Source organism: Coloeus monedula (assembly GCF_965178545.1).
Source record: "Coloeus monedula genome assembly, chromosome: 2".
NCBI classification, from domain to species: Eukaryota; Metazoa; Chordata; class Aves; order Passeriformes; family Corvidae; genus Coloeus; species Coloeus monedula.
In genome coordinates this window covers 109,127,779-109,134,513 of record NC_138782.1, presented here as the reverse complement: position 1 = coordinate 109,134,513, position 6,735 = coordinate 109,127,779, and the positions used below count along the sequence as shown (strand labels likewise).

The window sequence follows — 6,735 nt, the reverse complement described above, 5'->3', positions numbered from 1 at the left end:
CAACCCAAGTTTAATTTAAAAAACACTGGATTCTTGAGGGAATTACTTCCTGATTTGAGGTAGGATTCACATTAAAATTTTCTGTTCAAACAGAAGTAGCTTACAGCTATTTGAGGAATATTTACAATGACAACAGAATTTAAACTTTCCTTGCATTCCAAGATGATACAAGAAGGGCCAAGACCCAGAGATTCTGGCTGGGGAAATTCAAGCCGGAGTTCAGAAAAGAATGACGGTATTGCAGTGGCTGCTCACAGGTTGCAGACATTTTTAGCATCCAGCTGGCATACTGTCCTACTGCTTTAATCCAATGCTGGTGGAAGCCCCTCTGAGCAGGGAATCAGCAGTGATTGGCACTGAAATTTGGGACGAGAACTCCAATGTAGTACCAGTAAGAAGGCATTACTTTATTCTGGCCCTGGATGCCTGGGGAATAGCTCCGCCCAACAAACCCAACATGCACGCCTGGCTCAGGATGGCGCACCTCTTTCTTATCCAGGGATATCAACATTCATCAGAAAATTGTTATGTTTCTGAACAAATTATTACTTAAGGCAGGCACAGAACCCAAATTTACTACTTCAGGCAATCACAGAGCCCTTAAACAGGACTGGGCCAACACAACATGATGACCTCTGAGTGTCCCTTCCAACAGAAGTTTTGACATTTCTAACACTGTGATTGGAGAGAAACACCAGTGCCTATGTTTTATTGTGTCAATTTTGGTATCGTGCAACTAGCCCTACCTATAATGCATGCTAGTTGAAAACATACACCCACTACGCAGTATATTTCTTTACCTTACTTAACTTTACTTATACAGCTCCACTCTCCATGGTACCCCATTAATGCACTCAATTTCTTCTGTTTTCCTTACTCTTCTGGTTTTCACACCTTGCCGGTTTTACACAAGGCCTCTAGTATATACTCTGCTTTCTCCCCTCACAATACCAATTAATTCCTGCACTGTCTTACTCTACAAAGTTTGTCTCATGCTTATTTCTCTCTTCTCCCCCAAAACTAGAATATAAAAATCAAACAAAACATGGAATGTTTTTTCTTTGTGATTTTGACACTACTGTATACTCAGATAAACTAAAATGCTCCTTTGAATAAATCAGACTAGATGACATACCTGCTCTCAGAGATCTGCTTAAGACACATGAGGAGCTAATCCACTGTGTGGTCGCTCATATTTAACACCACAGCCTGTCAGAACAGCCAGCCTTTGGAGGGCGCATTCTTTAATACTCTAATTTGGCTTTAAAGCAAGGCAGCTATTCAATTCCAGGTTGTTTTTAAACCAAGTCCTCATGCTAAGATTTACTTTCAACAGAATTTAGGCCTCTAATCCATTTCTTTACTACAATCACTCAACCTCATTGTAGTTGTATGCATACAGAGCATAATGGGATTGCTTCTGTTGCTATACGTCAAGCCATACAACAAGTTAAAAATACGAAGTAAGCATACAAATACAATTTCTTGAAGTCCAGGATGAACAATTTCCCTGATGCACAGGGGAGATATCCATCCAAACCTTCCCAAAAGGCAAGCACAATAAGAAGAAGACAATAATAAGAAGACTCAGCTTCACTGAGAGAACACCTAACAAAAAAGGGAGTTGCCTTTTTGATGTTACCATTTGGTTTCTGCCAGTCTGCATCAATACAATTTCTTAAAAAACAACTGTGTTAGTTTTAGTTTCTAAATATTGTTATGGAGTGTCACATGGCACTTAGTTAATGGGATAGACAAATACACTGCAAACACCTTACATTCCATTAGATTACAAATTTTTAAAAAGTATGTAAGTTGAAAACAAACAAAAAAAAAAAAGGCTGACTTTTTCATTGTAATAAAGTATAGCTATTTGAGGACTTAAGTTTCTCATATCCCATTGAATATATATCTAAGGGTGAGTTATGAAAGCCTGCCAAGACCTACCAGTCTTCGCTATCTTTGAGTCTATTTTGTAAAATACTTAAATTTGGATTCTGAATACAAATAGCTCAACTACTCTTAATATGAATGATCTGTGTACTCGGACTTTATTTACGAACTTCGTTCACCACAAGCCTCCAACCCCAAAGAGATGCCAACTTCCACAGAAGCAAGACTGAACTTGATTTATTTTCATATAATTAGAAATTACTGAAGATCATTAACAGTAAACATTAACACCCCCCTACAAAACCTTCTCAATGTCTCTTTAGATCAGAATGTGCTAAAGCGATAAAGCTTTTGTTTTATATCGTGTTTTAGGACTACATTCTGCTCTACTAAGTTTTTTACATAGCCAGAAAAGCCAGTTACTTAAAAATAACTACAGAAAGCATTTAACGCTGAAATTCAATTCATACAAAGATACTTTCACAAATTGCCAAGGTAATTTGCAAAGACCGCCATGCATATGCTTTACGTCTCACCCGGAGGCCTTTGAAAAGGAGGAAAAACAGGGGGAGGAAAAGAGAAGAGGAGAAGGAAAAACACGGCTGAGGAAAGACGAAAGCCCAGACGTTTTTACCAATTCCCCTCCTCTCTCTTCCGGCGCTACCCCAGCACAGCTTTGCCAATAAACCTGCGCACCCAAAGGACAGCAGTGGCGTGCTCCAGCATCTGCAGCTTCCTCCTCAAACGCCTACGGATTTTTCCCGCTGGATGAACACAAGCCCGAGCACGAAGCGCCCGGACGCGCGGGCTCCCCGCACGCAGCGTTTGAAACTCCCGCCCCGCTGCGCCAGCGCTCCCCGCGCACCGCGCCCACAGGAACAGGCGTGCCCGAGCTCCCCGCGGGGTGCTCAGCCTCGGCTCGGGAGCGGGTCCGCCTCCGCCGGGACGAGCTGGGACTCACAGCCCGGGGCAAGGCCGCCGAGCTCGGTCGGACCCGCTCTACAGGAGCGACGGCTCCGCCCCCCCACACCCGAAAATGGCGCGCGCACGGAAACGGGCCCCGCGGGACCGGAGCGCGCAGGCGCCGCGCTCGCGGCGGCCGCTCTTCCGCCCGTTGCGGCTCGTCCCGCCCCGTTCGCCCCGCCGTGCAGGGATCGGGAGCTGTCCCAGGTAACGCGGCGCGGAGCAGGCGAGGGGCGAAGGGAGGGGAGAGAAGGGACGGGTGACCCGTGCCGGGCGAGCGTCCTGGCGGGCGCTGTCGGGGCGCGCACCCGCTGTCTGGACAGCTGGGAGGGAGAGGGGGCGGCCTGGCGGCCGCAAGGCGGAGCAACGGCTGCCACCCGCTCCTCCCGCTGCTCCCGGCCCGGCGCCAGGGTTGCTGTCGCAGGTGGCTCTGCGGGGCCAGTTAGCGGCCGGAGCTGGCGTTTGTCACCCGCTGCCTACCTTAGGTGCCCCACCGGGTGTGAGCGCTCCCCCCGGGTGCCCTCCTCTGCCGGCGGAGAGCAGGAGCGGCGGCCGCCCGGGCGTCCCCGCCGCCAAGGGACCCGTGTCTCTTTTCTAGGGGGTGGGGGATCCTTCCGGGCCGTGCGGTGTTGGTAAAAGCAACAGGTAATCGTGGACTCGGGGGATTTCTGCCCCTCTTTCGTTTTCGCTGTCCGTAGAGGAGGCGGAGCTGCCCTCTGTGCCGCAGTGCAGTTCTGGGCTCTTCAGTACAAGGGAGAGATGGAGTGATGGAGCTCCTGGAGCGGGTCCAGTGGAGGGCTGTGAAAGATGATTAAGGGACTGAATCATGTCTCTTATGAGGAAAAGGGTGAGGGAGTTAGGCCTGTTCAGCTTGGAGAAAAGATTACTGAGAGGGAACCTCAATCTCTATGAGTAAAGGGAGCGTGTCAAGAGGATGGACCAGGCTCTCCTTGGTGGTGCCGAGCAATAAGACAAGGGGCAACAGGCAGAAACTGATGTACAGAAAGTTCCACCTGAACATGAGGAGGAATATCTTTACCGTGCAGGTGACCATGAACTGGAACAGATTGCCCAGAGAGCCTGTGGAGTCTCCCTTACTGGAGATACTCAAGAACCACCTGGACACAATCCTGTGCCGTGTGCTCTGGGATGACCCTGCTTGAGCAGGGAGGTTGGACCAGATGACCCACTGTACTTCCTTCCAGCCTTACCCATTCTGTGATGCTGTGGGTCAGGCAGTGCTTTTCCAGTGTTTAGATGGGATTGTATAGGCTTATGCACTGGCTGCAAGTATATTAGGAGAGGAGTCGTGAACGTCGGACATGTAGCCTAACGTGGAACGTCTGGCTTGGATAGTCCCAAAAAATGTAGAGTGCCCCACGCCTGTGTATGAGGCTGGGCTTCTGACTTCAGCCCTCTATAATATCTCCCCTTTAAGTACAACAGATAGTGTTGTACTGCTTTCATTATTATTAACTGCTAGTTTAATTTGTAATTTTATTGAAATTTTTGTGATTGTTAAATGTAGCGTGCTATACATCAGCTAAAGATCTCAAGTATTTTCTTCCTCTTCTACCCTTTGCTTCTTCCTATACCTTGTGTTCATCCCGCCATAGGTCTGTTCTGGTGTCTTTGCTTTACCTCTGTTTTGCCAGCTGGATGAAAGGCAGGGTTATAGCTGGGCTCAGTCCAGGGTGTTTAAAGTGGATGTCCCACAAGATGGGGACGCCTTCTTACCTTGCACCAGGCCAGTGAAGGCTGCTAGAAAGTCATTGGTATGGGTTTGGTGACAGCAGGTTGGATCTGTCACTTCTGGATGAGGCCAGCTGTAACCAGCCAGGTGGGGAAAAGGGAAACAGTTGTGGAACTCCATTGCAGTGAATACTGTGGAAAGATAGGCCATTGATAAAGTTGGAACATGGGTGAACATCAGTGGATGCAGCCTCTGCCTTCCTATCTTTTCATGTGTACAGGGTAAGTACTTTTCTACTATAACATGCAGCAGTCTTTGTAGTTTTATACAGGACATTTGGGGCTTCCATTTTTCTTTCGTGCTCTCATTATATGCATAATTTGTCATAATTTGCAGGGATTCTTTGATTGTTTTTGTAATTGAATGTCTTGCCTTTATTTGCTCCCAATTATAGGAACAGTTTTTATTCCTAACTGTATTCTCTTATGTTCCATGATAGTGAAGTTTATTTTCTTTATTAAATCAGTACTCTTGATTTCTCTTCCTGAGTGACAGTTGGATTCTAGTTTGAATTACTGACTCTGTCATCACAAATTTCTGTTAACATAGTCCTACTTTTTACTGCAATATACTGAAGTATATTTTATACTTCAGTTTTTAAATACGATGCCTGGTCTGTTAAAAAAATCCTTTGTTAACATTTGTCAATAATGACCATTGTTGGCTTCTTAGTAATCTGTTACATATTTTAATATGCATTGATGTATGTTTTTGACAGTTTAATTGTTTCCAGTATAGTATTGCATACTTTAATAACCGTCAGATAGGTTGGATCAGCTGCTTTTCTTTGCCTTGAATAGTTATTCCCAGACTGTTAAAATTAGGGTGAGTAGTGCTGAGGCTGAAAGCAACGATTTTGTCAGTTAAAAAGTTAATGAAGGAAATTAGGGGTGTCTTGCTCCAAGAGTTGTGGGAGCAATTAATGTAAAAAAAGGACTTTTCTTGTCAAAAATACTAAGATGATTTGAAAGTAAAATTCAAATATGTGTCATTTTCTGTGTATTTATTTTTTTAAAGGTTGATTATTTCTTCCTGTGCCTTTTAAACCCTTGTTTCTTGTAAAATATTATTAATGGGTTCCTTGTCACTGTGGTCAGTTTCTTGCTCCTTTTGGCTTTTTTGTACTCAGGGAAGGTGTTGCATCCACTGATATTTGTCATAATTTCTGAGGCTACTTACTACAGTTTGCTTGTAGTTCAGTTAAGTTTTGTTTGCAGTACTAGCTCTTCAGGAGTTCTGAGGTGCAGACTGTTCTGTCTTTTGCCTTCTTCACAGTTAGATTACATGAGATTATTTCATTCTGTTTTCTACTCCTTTTCCTTAAATATTCAAATAGTATAGCAGTGGAACTCATAGCCCTCATCTTTAGTTTGGATGTTATTAATTACAACATTTAAAGCTTATGTTTTCGCTTCTTTTTAGAGAAAGATTTTAATGGAACAGCAGATTCGATGAATACTTGTCTTCATATTTGAGTGATGGATGCCAGGAGCTTGCAAGTGACTGTTTGCTGGTCTGAGTAATTTGGGCATGAAGGCATGTTTTTATAGTAAACCAAGAGTAGTATAGAAAAAGGTATGTAAGCTGAATCATGAAGTGTATTTGCTCCTTGATTTCTATGTGTGATATTGAACTACGTAACATAAAGTGGATATGACAGTTTTGCTGTAAATACTTTACGGGCATCATCATTGTAATAGAAATAGTAATAATAATAATAATAATCATCATCATCACCAGTAATAATCATCATTGTCCTCCTCCTCTTCCTCCTCTAATATTTGATAAAGAAATCCCTGCCATACAAAATTATTGTGACAATATCAGATGGGAAGTTTACTGCATTTCTGCATTTGCTTTGAATTTTGTTCATTGCACATAATGGAAAGGGATTAATACTGATTTTTTTTTTTTTTATCTTTTAGATGCTGTGTCATAGAAAATTAATGAGGGGATCATAAGACACTGTCTTTTATAAAGCAGTCAACAAATATATAGAATAGAAATTAGATATTCTTTGTAAGGATGTAGGAAATTTTAATGTCTCTTGTATCTCTTATAATAAATACTCTTTGTGACTCTTGGTAGTATGAGCTGTCTGACCTCCCATCAGTTGAAATCAGGCA

The 6,735-nt window shown here is 43.7% G+C and overlaps 1 protein-coding gene across 4 annotated transcripts in view; it reads left to right on the top strand.

The window, feature by feature from the left end:
• Nucleotides 1–2,977: 2,977 nt before the first annotated feature.
• SMC6 (structural maintenance of chromosomes 6) overlaps nucleotides 2,978–6,735 on the top strand; it is a 40,734-nt gene continuing 36,976 nt past the window's right edge. For 3 of the 4 annotated variants that reach the window (XM_082301610.1, XM_082301611.1, XM_082301608.1), the window contains exons 1-2: nucleotides 2,978–3,063; nucleotides 6,032–6,184. The gene's annotated coding sequence lies outside the window, so the exon portion shown is untranslated. Of the gene's footprint in view, nucleotides 3,064–4,708; nucleotides 4,831–6,031; nucleotides 6,185–6,735 lie in introns of those variants that run through there. The other variant, XM_082301609.1, reaches the window with a different exon arrangement.